Below are 14146 nucleotides of genomic sequence, written 5' to 3'. Positions count from 1 at the left end.
ATCATGTCCTGTCTTCAATGTCTTTCCAAAGCTTATTTTCATTTGATAGGCAGGTAATTCTTAGCCAACATCTTGTTTCCACTTGATGAAGCGTGGTAGTCGTAACGTTGGTTTGCGATTATTCTACCCATTCATACATACATGTACATCTAGTATGACAGTATTTTGTACCAACCTGGAGAAATACTCGACTCTTTATGAGTTCAAAGATAAGCAGAAAAAGCAGCTTAAGTTTTATTCAGAAAGGTAGATATGTAATGTATTTATTTATTGCTTATATTTTTCTTAAGTACGTATCTTGTTTCTGGGCAAAGAAAGAGATAGAGCTTTATTTGAAATGTAATCTGGATCTGTACTTTTAAAATGTTTAGTTGCATTTTTCGGTTAGAGAGAGGAAAACGAAAATGGAAACTTTTGTTGCAAGATATGGTTAGTATGCGAAAATGGATTTCACCTTGTACTTTCAAGTGATAAGTGACTGTAGTTGCCGTTAAGAATATTGGTATTGGAATGGATAAGGATGTAGATTAATTTATGAAGAAAGTGATTTATGAGGAACAAATCAAAATACAGATCACCTAGATCACAAAAAATGTCAAAAAGATAACGGTGTTGTTTTGATGCTATTTAATGTGTTTTTAAAACCTTGTGGTTTAAATGCTGGTCTTATTCAAGCTTATTGATTTAAAAGCTCGAAAGAATTGCATTTACAGTGTTTGTTTTTGTCTTATCTGTAAAAGTAAATTTTTATGTATTTATATGTGTACAGTATTGCCAAAAGAATTCTTTTATATTAAGAAAAGTATGTATTGTTACATTTTTTGATTGGATGAACAATGTTTTCAGACAAAACGGGTAATGTAAGTGGCTATATTGAATTTGTATAGAAGGGAGGTCGGTGACATGGCTTGAAAATATGCTTTCTGATATGTTTTTTAAGACATGACTTTTCATCATCAGTTTCCATTCAAAATGTACAGTGTACATTGTGCACAAATACTATGGATGTCAACTGTTTACTTGCAAATTTCCCCCAAAAAAGAGTATTGACAATTTTATTCATTCATTAAATAATTAATTGTAAAATAAATATAACTTACTGCTGGAATCAAACAGCATTATTGTGGCGGCACATTGAAAAAATGTATCCTTAACCTATTAAAGATTTATAGTTGAACATGCCAACTTAATGGCGTAACAATATTTAGATGTGTATCTAATTCAGGTTATGGATTTCAATGATTTACAAACACCTTGGAATATTCATCTTCACAGATAATTTCAAAATAAGGAGCCAATTCATTTATGCTCGTTAGACTGGCAACGTAATACATCACAATATTCCTCGACACCCATTGCCGTTTCTTATAAATACATGTACACTAAAACAAAAATAACCACAAACACAAGGGAAAACGTAAAACAATGAAAACTTGTTTGTTCAATCTGGATTTTAAATTGTTGACATTAAAATGCAAATGTGTACATATATCAGAAAGATATGACAAAGGATATTGGTGACTAACTAAATCCTCATGTGTGTGGGTCATAATAAAGGAGACGTTTCCACGGACTCTGTAGTTTGTTTCAATGTGAGCATGCCTGAGAGTCGGGCTCCCACAGGCTTGCCAATAAGTATGTATTAATGCATTGTGCAAGAATATCTGGATTGTCACAGATTGCAGAGCAGTGGGGATCAACCCTTATAGATGACATTCAAAAGTGACCTTATTCCAAACAAGGTGTGTAACTTTGAGATGTCCATCTTTTTGTACCAGAATTTATTGAGAAAAAAAGTGAGAGCGAGTCAGGATGGAGGAACAATTCATGTTTTGAAATATTTGTATGATCTTAGCAGTATTTTACAAGTGTGTAGTGAGGTTTTTACTGTGGCATATTTTTGATACAGGGATATTTTTCATGCGTTTGTGTGCTTTTTTCCCTTTTACAACCTTACAAATTTAAAGTTAATATCCCCCTTTAAAACATATCTAAACAAACACTCAAGTTTTTCATTTTGAAATTCAAAGTATTCCTTCAAATAATGCACCAGGTGTGTGCCAAAATTTAAGATTAGAATGTGTTTCTTGAAAAACTGTATTGAGTATTTTTGTGCATTTTTGGCTATACCTTGAACTTATGAGAGCTTAATGCTGTTAGCAAAATAATTTGTTCCATAACAACTTGATTGTTGGGAATCAAATGCAAGAGAAACAAGTGCCAAATCATGTCAAATTTTATGTGTTTATCTTCTTCCTAGATTGAATTATAGAAAAGATATAATTAGATCCCCTTTTAATGACTTTTGTTCAGAGGTATGATAAATATCATTTCCACATAGTGAATTAAAGCTTTTCATTCAATATTTTTAACCTCTTAATTTTGTGCCCCGTAATGAGTGAGAGTGGAAAAGAGAGAGAGAGTGTGTAAAAGGAAGGAAGAGAGCGTGAGGGGGATAAAAAAAATACAGGAAGAGAAAATAAATAGTATCCAATCATTTATTCTTTTTCCTGTAAGTACCAATTATCCTGAGAACTCTTCCTTCTATTTATGGTTATGTTTAGATTAGACTAAAGTTTTAAGCTTAAAAAAAGAAAAAATATATGAAATTGCTGTTGTGAAATGTTATTATATATCTATTCAAAAACCTGTTTGTAAGTATACAATCATGTTGAACATTTGGGATTGAGCTTTACTTTTAAGAAAATAGGCGTAACCCTTAAGTTTTGTACTTCATGGGCTAATATCGCTGTTTGTGATTTCATTTCAAATAGAGGTATTATTATTACTTCAACTATATGATTATTGTAAGTGGTATTATCTAATCAAATCATTATCATTATTATATATACTTCTGTATATTTTGGACAGTTGTTTTGACATCCATGTACCATATATTTCTATCATTTTTACTCAGTAAAATATTTATGCGTATTAACAGCTGTAAGAGAAAACTAATGTGTCCTTGTGAAATTCTTATTCATGTTGTTTACTTGATTAGTTGAGTATGTGACTACCAACTGTATGAAGTAAAATGAGCAATGAGGGAACAATGATGGGTCAGAGAGAGGGGGGGGGGGGGGGGGCAGGAGAGACAGAAAGAGAGAGAGAGATGGGGGAGGGAAAGAGAACAGATATCATGACAAAGAAATATAGGATATGCAACAAGGAGACTTTGTGTGAGATATACAACTATCGGGCAAAAACTTAAAAATTGAAAGCTTTTCTCTTATGTACATAAATTGTATTGGTAAATTACTACATGACCTTTGTTTGTAAAGGAAAAGTCCACCCCAACAAAAAGTTAATTTGAATAAAAAGAGAAAAATTTCATCAAAATCAGATGTAAAATAAGTTACAACACTTTAAAGATTTGCTTTATTTCACAAAACAGTTATATGCACATCCTAGTCGGTATGCAAATGAGACTGATGAAGTCACTCATTCACTATTTCTTTTGTATTCTAAAATATGAAACATTCAATTTTTCCTCATTATCCTGTGAAAGTTTTTTTTGCTCCCTGAGAAGGTGGTATGAATTTCATGATTCAGTCAAATATTGTGTATCTCAAACAATAAAAAACAAGAAATAGCGAGTGAAGGACATCATTGACTCTAATTTGCATGTCACTAAGTCATGCATATATAACTTTTTTTGTGTGAAAATAAGTGAAAATTCACAATGTCATAACTCTTTATTTTACATCCATTTTTGATAAATTGTTTGATTTTCTTCCGTTTATTCAAATCAACATTTTCCTGGGGTTTACTTGACCTATAAGGCATTCCCACAGCAGTTTCACAGTGACAAGTTTGATGTTGAAGTCACAATAATTTATATCTTTGAATGAAAATTCAGTTTGTAGTGGGTTAAACCTCTTTCGAAATAAAGTGAAATCATGGTAGCACTACTACTAACAGTCATTTCCACAGAAAGCTGAATTGATTGGCTCTTGAGCACTGCTTTCATGAAAGTGTTTTTGTTTGTTTTTTCTTTCATAGAAAGATTACTTACCATTGATGACAGTTACAATGAAAGCTAACCTAAATTAAAAACAAGTGGAATGCCTCTGGCCGTCTCACCTGCATCACGCGGTTCAATATAGCAGCAGTGCTAACTTTGAATACTACTCTAACTCGCACAAGATGTTCAGTGATACATGGTTACTCTTATGTCCACTTTTTATGAACTAGACCAATAAACTTACAGAGATATGATGGTTATTCAACAAAAAAAACCCAACATGGCCAAAGTTCATTGACCTTACATGACCTTTGACCTTGATCATGTGACCTGAAACTCGAGCAGGATGTTCAGTGATACTTGATTACTCTTATGTACAAGTTTCATGAATCAGATCCATAAACTTTCAAAGTTATGATGGTAATTCAACAGATACACCCAATTCGGCCAAAGTTCATTTACCTTTGACCTTGGTCATGTGACCTGAAACGCGCACAGGATGTTTAGTGATACTTGATTACTTTAATGTCCAAGTTTAATGAACTAGACCAATAAACTTTCAAAGTTATGATGGTAATTCAACAGATGCCCCCGATTCGGCAAAAGGTCATTCACCCTAAATGACCTTTGACCTTAATCATGAGACCTGAAACTTGCACAAAATTTTCAGTGATGCTTGATTACTATTGTGTCCAATTTTCATGAATCAGATCCATAAACTTTCAAATTTATGATGGGAATTCAACAGATATCCCCAATTCGGCCAAAGTTCATTGACCCTAAGAGACCTTTGACCTTGGTCATGTGACGTGAAACTCATGTAGGATGTTCAGTGATACTTGATTAACCTTATGTCCAAGTTTCATGAACTAGGTCCATATATTTTCTAAGTTATGATGACATTTCAAAAACTTAACCTCAGGTTAAGATTTCGATGTTGATTCCTCCAACATGGTCTAAGTTCATTGACCCTAAATAACCTTTGACCTTGGTCATGTGACATGAAACTCTAATAGGATGTTCAGTAGTACTTGATTAACCTTATGGCCAAGTTTTATTAACTAGGTCCATATACTTTCTAAGTTATGACGTCATTTCAAAAACTTAACCTCAGGTTAAGATTTGATGTTGACGCCGCCGCCGTCGGAAAAGCGGCGCCTATAGTCTCACTTTGCTTCGCAGGTGAGACAAATATCTGTTACATATTATGTTGTCATATTCCCTGGGTATTCAATAGTGTCTCCCACACAACTTGAATATATTGGTCAAACAAGAACTTTTTAAGAATCCAGAGTTTACAATATGAAATGCTTTGAAATGTGATAAGAATTGATTAGCATGGTAGTAATGACTTTCCCAGATGATGGGAGGCAGCGAAGATTAGTCAGTTAGAACGCATGTTTCGCACAAGATCATAGATCTCAACGTGAGGGGTTCAAGTCCCACTCATGCCAAAACACGTCTAACAGATAAAAAAATCTGATGATATAGCGTTGTGTGTTAGCGTGCCTCACCACTGTATTCAGTGCAGGTGTGAATGCAGTAGGAAGACACTCCATCCATCATAAAGGATGCAAATGTTGGTCCCGTGTACAAGAGAGTCACAACCTACGCACATTAAAATCAATACACTATTTGCCAAAGAGTAGGGTGTTCACCCGGTGTATTGCACCTGCCAGTCCTGGCAAAATTCAGGTCTAGTCAATCTTGACATTCATATAACCAACATAATGATTGTGGGCATTAACGGAAAGACAAGACAAATATAAAAAATGTCCCCAGAAAATGCTCACTGCAAGCTTCCCCACACACACACACACCCACCCTCACACACCTACATCACAAAGAAAATCATTTTACCTTTCCTTATTTGCTTTCATATTATTTCTTTTAACAATTCATATTTTTCAACTTTTCATCACACCTCAAAATACACACTCAACCGACCAAACTCTTCCTATCACAATGCAATCCAGTAAATTAAAAGACTTCGGACAACTGTTTTCACTCTTGGAATTTAATTTGAGCAAAAAAAGAGTGATCTACATACAAAGTGAGATAAGAAAGAGAGAGACAGTCAAAATACCCGTTCCATACTACAACTATGAAGCAACCAGAAGGCATGGAAATATTACATCATAATTCAACATGTTCATCCCACCTAATACGTTAAAGCAGAACATTAAATTTATAGTAAGCATTCAATGGAACTCCTCAATGAACCTTCAAAATTGGTAGAATGAACAAAATAAATTGGAAATAAATGTAGATCTCATTTTTAATTGGTCAGTGATTGTTAAAATTAAAATAATTACATATGTGTTCAGATTAAGTTCCATAACTCACAGACTTACATTAAACAGAAAAATTCTTCAAACTAATCCTTCTTGTCCTGTCAATCTAATAAGTGTTATATCTTTATTGGACATTACATAATCATACTTTCATATATTCACATTTTGTCTCCATCTATCAAATAGATAATTAGAATAGAAATATATTTGTCAAATTCATTAAGTTTCATTTCATTTGCTAAATGTTTAAGGCATGAGATTTCAATCAAGGCATGATCAATCTTGGAAGAGTTTGTGTCTTATTACTTTAATGAAAATAATGAATGGTCATCATTTCACATATTCACATCAATTCAATCAAACATATATTTCCTAATAACAAATCAACTCAAGCTTAAGACAATCTTAGCTTAACTTGCTAAGACTCATTATTACCCCATGTAACAAAATATATACTCTTTGCCACCTTTCTACATACAAGACGCTGAAATATACTTCATAAACTATACTATGGTATAATATCAATAAACAAATGTTCTCTCATTGCAACATACACCATTTCATAAATGTATGATAGCTGTCGACTACCTTGTAAATGCCATGATTAATAAACTGAATAAGAAAAAAGAACAAGTTTATAAGACATATAGAAAAGACAATAAGAGAAACAGATAAACTGAATAAGACATACATATAAAAAACATAATACATCATATCTACATAGCATATACAATTGTATTGGTTCTTTTCACTAGGCTTTCATTATTTTCATTACATTTTGTCAGACTGAACTTGCAACGCATGATTTGTTTACTCACAAGAGTATCATTTGTCTAACAAAGCCCCTTTTCTTGAATTTAATTAACAAGAATTACACTGCAAATTCATATCTATCAAAAGCAAAATCCCCATAAATCTCACAATTTAACATGACTTAATTGGAAATGACATGAGTTTACTATTCAAAATATATATAAATAAGTTCATTCCTGTTTTTTTTTTCTAAGTAAATAAACATTGTAATAAGCACTTTTCAGTAATTTGAATTCATTTCATGATTTTATTTTTCCCTAAAAAAATATGAGTGTGGAAAAGATATCCGTGTCATTCCATTATCAATAAATTATTTCAAACATTTCAATACATAATATAACTTTTTTTACCCACCTGCTACAAATATATTGTAATTCCTGTATAAAGCTAAGGAGTAATCAACAGATTAAAACAAAATCAAAAGTAAGTACGTTAATGTGGCATGTTAAATGGTGCCCTGTGTCAGAACACTATTAGCAAATACAAAATTCATGACAGGCACAGACTGACACTGTTGGTTTACGAAATATTTGGTATAAGGCATACATTCGGAATTGTAGAATTCTTCTATTGCTTTCGTAAGAATACCCGACATTAAGATTAAAGCATGTTTCACATGATTTGTGAAGTCATAACAATTCCATTACATATGATGAAAAAGTAATCTAGAATACAACTCTAGACATGTGTTCATTTTGCTCCTGCCATCTTCCCCCAAATCAAATCAAGGAACATATAGGACCAAACCAAGCTAGCATCGCTAGCTGCCTTTGGAACTCTTTGAAAGTGCTTTTGACCAAGCTCAACAAGACTAGATACCTTGTGGCCAACCTGGTAGGTTGCCCTTGATCCATTCTTGACAACCCCCATACATCCACCCATTGGTAATGGTATTGACCCTACAGCTATGAGTGGTCTTTGGAGGCTTTTGGATGTCCTCAAACCAAGGGTTGTTATATGTTACCGAACAGCCTGTTGACCCCAGCTCCTGGTACATTGTAGATGATGAGGATGATAAAGGCTACCAGGAGGAGCAGGAGAAGGAATCCAAGGATGTACCATTTGTAGTTGTGCCAGATGATATACTTCAGGGTCTTCCAGGGGGAGGTGAACCACAAGAAGGACGTCTCTGGACGACTACATAGAAAAGAAGAAAAAAAAACGCATTGTGTTAGCTACTCTCATTGTCGAACAGGGGATGGTCGATGACTCGACTGGATATTGATTTATTTTTGCCACTCTTCAGTCTTAACCCAATTTTTAAACGGGTGATCATTTTATATCTACTTCGCTCCTCACTCTACAGATTAAAAATTACCACTTTATAAGCTACTTTATCATCATCACCATCATGATCATCAGTACATAGTGACAGGCTAGATTCCCCAACAGAGTGAAAAACATACATACATGGTATTTGTACAAGTAATTAAAAAAAAAAATTCAAGTGGCCCTTGGTTGACCCTAATTAGGTGCAAACGGGGTAGTTCATTTCTTTTGTTTTCTTTGAAACCCGGTGTTTCCAAATTTACACACTGATAACAAAATATTCATGACAACAAACCTAAATTAGATGTTTTAATATCAGACAGAACAAAGTACAAACAAAACTATTAATCTTGCTTTGTCATTACAATAGCATTTGTAAGAGGCCCATGGTACGTCTTCCTTCTGGTGCAGGAAATTATTAACTATAGGACACCTGACAAACTGAAATGTCTCTATTACTCTATAAAATTGCTAATTTCATTCATACCATCATTGAGAGAAAGAGAAACAAACATAGCAATTTGAAAACATCAGTACAGCATATCAGCTCTGCATCACTGCATTTACATTCTACATTTACTGTGCATGGAACCATGACAAAACCTGTCCCCGACATGACCTGTAGCTTACGTCATATACAGCCCTGGGACATAATTTGCAAAGTGCAATTAAAAACAGTTCAGCACACAGACCCATCGTTTCGAAGTTTAGAACGAAGATCTATTTTATATTCTCCTAGCCCTCATCAATCATAATTTTTGCTCAATCCAATCTGAAGTCACTGAACCAGTGATCCTGAAGATAATTCCAATTTAGTTTAAGGTGCAAGACAGAGCTGTAAGACACCATAACAGCTAGGCCAAGTTAACCACTGAAATCCAACTAAAAGTCTTTTTTTTCCCGATTCCTATTCCTCCAATTTCTGCAACAAAGATAAAAGGAAAAGACACAGAAAAGCCCTGCCTTTATGCAGCGTAGCCATGGATACGGATTATTTAGAGGTACCACAAGACGCAAGAAATCTCCATTTTGGCTCCAAAGATGACCAATTTATCATGGTGATCACCTATTAATTTCATGAGTCATCAGAACTGAATTGTTAATTCTTTCAGCTACATCACATTCACCTTAAATGTCATTATCCTCTGATCACGCTTCAATCATGTTATATTTCAATAGAAAGAGGGGAATTATACATTACCATTTAAATGAAAAATACAAAAGACAGCATTGCAAGATTGATAGATTGCATATGCTCGAGGTAAATCCAAAATCTTCTAGGAAAACCTTTAAAGATTGCCTTCTTTTTGAACATGAATAATTGAATTTCAGTTTCTTTTATAATAAATCCTCCAAACAATCTGACAAAGTTTTTGTTGTAGAACTATTTGATGCATTGTTTGAGACACCTTCAGGTCATAATGAGGTTTTTATAAAATCACTTGAGTCTCTTGCTTTTCTTTGTTGAATTTTGACATAGAATTGGGTGTAGCAAGGTGAAACAGAGATTATGTTTGCAGTAAGGATCCAAGAGAATACATTAATAGCAGGTATTTATGACAATAGAAGACAGATTGCACATTATCGGCGCTATGCTAAATAAAGAGCTACAGCCCCAGATCTGATTCTATTGTGAGCGACACATCTCCACATTATTAGCGACAAGGCTGCATACCGATACTTCAGTTCTGACGTGATAAATGAGCAATGTAAAGAATAATTATTATTGTTCGAACTATGATTGAGAAAAAAATGCGATCATTAAAGGGAGGGCAAAGAATGATATATTGAATACTTGAGAAATCAATGAGCGTTATTTGTCACCCCTGTACATTTACTCATGGACGATATTGTAACGGGAATTAGATTTAATCATCATATCGCCAACACAACATAAGTTATTGTTCGCACGATGCTATTGTGGACGGGTCATCGAAAGTTCAATACTGTGACACCATATCTGTCCACTGATGTGACTGAAACATTCCTATTTCTTCTAAGACCGTTCCTGGGCGCAAAGCACTGCCTTGAGAGGTGAGAAAGTTAGCTTGAGTCTTCACATGACAGCTCAAAAGGAAAGAATAAAGTGCTTTATATGAGGTGTTGATTCGGCACTGTGACATGTCAATCACATCCTAAAAGGAATGAAATGACTTCAAGGTCTTGATGTGTTTCAAATGAAAAACAAACTGTAAGAATACCTTTCATAACATGAATTCCTTTCATGAGATATCTAGGTCATGCAAAATTATTCACTATTCTTCTCTCTTGCTGCCTCAAATGCCCATTATTTTCAAAGCTGTTTTTGTTTCTTCAGAGACACTCTCTGATAACTTTATTTTGCTTATATTGATATCAAATACCAAACATGACACAAGTGATGCAATCTAATTAAAATAAAAAGATCATGCACTGCAATTAAATTAAAATGCCCATGAGAAAGCTTATTTTCAAAGCTTGTTTTCCTTCACAGACACTCTCTGATAACTTTTTTTGGATTAAATTGATGGTAGATACCAATTACGACATGAGTGATGCAACTGAATTAAAATAAAAAGAGGATTATGCGTTGTAATCAACAAATTAAAGAATTAAATTGTACATTTGAAAGGTAAACTTTGTCGTTAAATTTGGTCATCTACCAGATTTGAGGGATGAATCAATCCTCTACAGCATTGGAGGGGGTAATTTATTACTCAAGCAACGTAGTATTTGTCCACTGGTTAACAGTAACGTTTATTATGGATCAACAAGCTTTATTTGGTAGTCAAAGAATTATCGAAGGCTTAAAATTCCATCGCACAATGAAGCACCAATGCTCTTTTTTAAGTATAAAGATATCTGTCACTTTATGTCAAACAGGGAGAGTTAATGGTGTAACATGGGCCAACTCTTGCATTTTGATCCTTACTGCCTTTGCATGGAATTGTCTATTGAAGGAAAAACAACTCATTTTATCTTCTCCTGTTTTGGGGATAAAGATAAAGCCTGTTTTTACCAAATAACAGTAATCCAGTGTTGCCAAAGTATACTAAAACAGCTCACATGTTGGCAAACAGGATGGAAGCAGCATTTTCAAAAGTTTAAGGTAGCAAGCTTGCGATACTCTAAAAAGCATTAAAGTTGAGAGTGTTATCTTAAGAGAAACAAAGGCTCCCCATGTTGCAGCATTAGTCTTGATGCAAACATTTTTTTGAAATTAGGTGTGACCTTTGCTATGACAATTACAATGGCTTCTGAAATCCCTTTCATAAACCCATCTTCCAATTAGCTGCCTATGAGTAATGCGGATAATTCAATAAAAATTGCGTTCACAAACTCAAAAAATAATCCGGACTATTTTTACGAGCGCCCGTCATGAAAAAGGCGGATAATCATGATGTCAACCACACACACCCCCTCTGATGCGGTTGCATTGGAAAAGGGTGACCTTGTGACCGCACCATGGCAATTATCCGCATTACTTTCAAAATGCGTTCATAAAGTCAAAATCTGGTCCCGATGCTGCTATTATGCGGATAATTGCAGCATCAAAATAATGCGGATAACTCTGGTCCTCCTCTAATTTTACGACCAAATTACGCTGCTATTAGCCACATAATTGGGTTTATGAAAGGGGTGAGTCTAATTGAAATCAGCAATCTTCGGGAGAGGAATTTTGGCCCTTTGCTTGTTGGCAACCTATTTGGTCTATGAATATTGCAAAGAGTAGTGAACAAATTTGGTTAATAGGACTATATTATCAGACTCAATATAGTGAAGGCATAGCATTCTGGGTAAGGATGAGACATTTTGCGTAATTGAGGACAGGAGGTGATTGTATTGAAGGTGTCTGTACAGTATGGCCTTTAAACTGATCCTAGGGTCCATTATCATTTCTTCCCTTCCTAATCTTTCCAAGGTGTGCAATAGGAGGATGAAGAATAAAACATCTTGGCAACATCCTTCGTTTCACTTCTCTCTCTTTCCTTGGGATGGCATTGCCTGCATCTCGTCCTTGCATCGGAGCGGAAGAAATCACGTTTCCGCATCCACTTAACCAGCCCCAGCCTATTCCCGGCACGTTCTACCCCTTTCGATTTTTCCATTAAGCGCCGGTTGACCCCCGCTTGAACCCCTCAAATGATTCCTTTGTTATCATGTCACGGAAACTACATGAATGTTTTATCATCCATACTTGAAAGAAGATGTCTCCGTCTTACTCTCCCTTCAATTATATTGATCATGTGCCTTTCTTCTGTCCGGCCAGACGTAGTCCTGAAGACTGCTTCAGGATATGAAGGGTTGGGGGCCTTTTGACGGGGGTGGATGCTAAAAAAAATATCTTCAGTCCCATCTCATTTTTGTTTCATAATATCCAATCAAATATTGTGAGCAGAGTAAGTCGATCACCAGAAATTAAAGATCAAGCTATTCAGTATTCATAATGAACTTTCTAGGAATCTACTGATTCATTTTCATCAACTTACTGAGGTAAAGAACAAAGATCTTTACAAGATCATTAAACATTCTAGGTTGTATTTCCCATTGTTTTTATCTATGATGCAGTGTTATATAAGGCTGCTTGCATGATTCCCGTGTGAAAGACCAAGTTCTGACTGTTGACAAGGTATCTCAGTGAACTGTCAAAATGTATGTCTGTAAGACATCGATTTAATCACTCTAAAAACCCGCTCATAAATTATTTTTGTAACTATGATAGGGCCAACACCTATAAAGGCTAAACATAGGATCAATAACTTCAACCACAATAAATGAACCCAAATGGTATTGATTAAGTAGTTACAAAATGTCATGAGTAACCTTGTACATTGTTCCTTACAAACATAACAATCAAAACATTGGGTATGCACTCAGAGCTAAAATGCAGTATGTAATTGCTCTTTTAGACAGAGCCCATCAAAAGGCAATTGCTTGAATGAGGCCAGGAAAGCAATATTCAGATAATGGAAAGAATTACTTCTGTGACAAAGAAAGACAAACGTTGATAAAACTTATATGATTAATGGGGGGAGGGGGGGGGGCACAATAGTGATGGATACAACCGAAGAGCTTTCTGTTTTCTTGGCAATCGAATGAACAATTTGAATTCTCTGTTCTACAAAACATGCTGAAGTATTGACAAATGTTGAATTTGAATTTCATATATTTTGAACTGTTGCTTTTTGGTTCTATTAAAAGTATGTCCTTTTACAACTTTAATGATAAGATATTAAAATAGCACTTGTATCCTTGCTGCAGAATTCTCAATGAACCAATTGTCATTATTACTGTTAGTGTAGCTGGCTACCTTCCAGGTGCACAGGCATTTCAGAGAATTAATATTCCTGTCCAGTACCCACTTACTACACCTGGGTCAGGTGCAACACGAAATGCATGATTTTCTTGTGGTAGGACATTAACACAATCATGGCAGGGATTCAAGCCCATGAAACTCAGACAGAAAGGTAAGGTGGGGGTAAATTCTGAATCTAGTGATGTTTGGGGGCTGGGGTTGAAGTAGTCCTTACCTAATGTTTAACGAATGAAATGCAAAACAACTTGTCATGTTTGAAATAACAATTTTCTCATTCCCTTCTTTATTTTGGTCATGCCAATGTACTTTATGAGTTCATAGCTATAGTTGAAATAAAAAAAAAAATTATTGCTTTATGGTTCAAAGGGAGGGCTGAATTCACAGGGAAGAAAAAAATAGGTGGAAAATATATTTTTAAATGCAGAGTGTGCAATTTTTGTAATAAAGCTACATGACCACGCGATGAACTTTTACCCTCCATGACTCTCAAGTCAACCAATTCAAGAAGCA

The sequence above is a fragment of the Lytechinus variegatus genome, chromosome 12 (assembly GCF_018143015.1).
Source record: "Lytechinus variegatus isolate NC3 chromosome 12, Lvar_3.0, whole genome shotgun sequence".
In the NCBI taxonomy this organism is placed as follows: Eukaryota; Metazoa; Echinodermata; class Echinoidea; order Temnopleuroida; family Toxopneustidae; genus Lytechinus; species Lytechinus variegatus.
This window is presented reverse-complemented; position numbering follows the sequence as displayed.